The sequence below is a fragment of the Triticum aestivum genome, chromosome 7B, assembly GCF_018294505.1.
Source record: "Triticum aestivum cultivar Chinese Spring chromosome 7B, IWGSC CS RefSeq v2.1, whole genome shotgun sequence".
In the NCBI taxonomy this organism is placed as follows: domain Eukaryota; kingdom Viridiplantae; phylum Streptophyta; class Magnoliopsida; order Poales; family Poaceae; genus Triticum; species Triticum aestivum.
The window spans coordinates 627,099,200-627,101,127 of NC_057813.1; positions in this window are offsets into that span (position 1 = coordinate 627,099,200).

Consider the following 1,928-nt stretch of genomic DNA (forward strand, 5'->3'; position numbering starts at 1 on the left):
TGATCTTGGTCAATCGTGTAAAATGTATTCCCATTTATCTCGTATCCTTTCCAAATTGTAACAGTCATTAGGGCATGCATGTATCTTCTGCACCTCCAATCCTAGAGGGCATACGACCTTCTTTGCTGCGTACGTACTGTCGGGCAATTCGTTATCCTTTGGAAGCTTCTTCTTCAATATTTTCAGTAGCTTCTCAAATCCTTTGTCAGGCATAGCATTCTCTGCCTTCCACTGCAGCAATTCCAGTACGGTACCGAGCTTTGTGTTGCTATCTTCGCAATTGGGGTACAACCCTTTTTTGTGATCCTCTAACATGTGATCGAACTTCAGCTTCTCCTTTTGACTTTCGCATTGCGTCCTTGCATCGACAATGACCCGACGGAGATCATCATCATCGGGCACATTGTTTGGTTCCTCTTGATCTTCAGCAGCTTCTCCCGTTACAGCATCATCGTGCACATCGTCTGGTTCCTCTTGATGTTGAGTAGCATCACCGTATTCAGGGGGCACATAGTTGTCATCGTACTCTTCTTCTTCGCCGTCTTCCATCATAACCCCTATTTCTTGGTGCCTCGTCCCAACATTATAGTGTGGCATGAAACCCTTGTAAAGCAGGTGGGTGTGAAGGATTTTCCGGTCAGAGTAAGACTTCGTATTCCCACATATAGGGCATGGACAACACATAAAACCATTCTGCTTGTTTGCCTCAGCCACTTCGAGAAAATCATGCACGCCCTTAATGTACTCGGAGGTGTATTTGTCACCGTACATCCATTGCCGGTTCATCTGCGTGCATTATATATAATTAAGTGTGTCAAAAATCATTACAGAACATCATGAATAGATAATTAAGTGACCAAATTAATAGAAGTTCATCATCACATTAAAACCAAAGTACATACATAGTTCTCATCTAACAATATAAAGCTCTGCAGAGCATCTAAATTAATTAACCATACATTGAAACTATGTAAAACATTTTAATGCGAAAACAAATGCGATCATAATCGCAACCAAGGTAACAACTGATCCAATGGCATAATGATACCAAGCCTCGGTATGAATGGCATATTTTCTAATCTTTCTAATCTTCAAGCGCATTGCATCCATCTTGATCTTGTGATCATCGACGACATCCGCAACATGCAACTCCAATATCATCTTCTCCTCCTCATTTTTTCTTATTTTTTCCTTCAAGAAATTGTTTTATTCTTCAACTAAATTTAACCTCTCGACAATAGGGTCGGTTGGAATTTCCGGTTCAACAACCTCCTAGATAAATAAAATCTATAACACGTTGGCCGGTATAATTGTCATAAACAATAAATGAAGCAATAGTTATGAAAAGATAATATATACCACATCCAAATCATAGACAGGACGAGGATCGATGGGGGCGGATACCAAAACCATCGCACTATATAAGATGCAATAATAAAAGTAAGAAAATAATACAAGTATCTATCTAAACATACAAGTAAGAATATTTTTTCTTTCAGAAAGAAGATAAGAACAAGAGGCTTACCACGGTGGTGCCGGCGATGAGATCGGCGCTAGTGATCAACCACGGTGAAGACGGGGACGGGGCGTGGCGGACCGCTAAACCTAGACAAATATTGAGGAAAATGGAGCTTGGAGGTCGAGCTTGGAGAGGAGAAAGCTTAAGTAGTGTGGCTCGGGCATTCCATCGAATACCTTGTCTCTACTCCTAATGCAGCAGTTGGTAGTCTCCGCAGGTCAATTTTCGTCCCATCACTTTCGTTCGGTTTTTTTCGTAGGTTAACCTTTGTAGATTTTTTTTCGCCCATCTCCGACCATCCGGTGCAAAACCAAAAAAAACATACGCCACCATCCGTCTCTCGATCCATTCGATGCGGCCGCCCTATCTCCCTCGTCTAGCGATGCAGCGCCGCCTCAATCTCCACGCT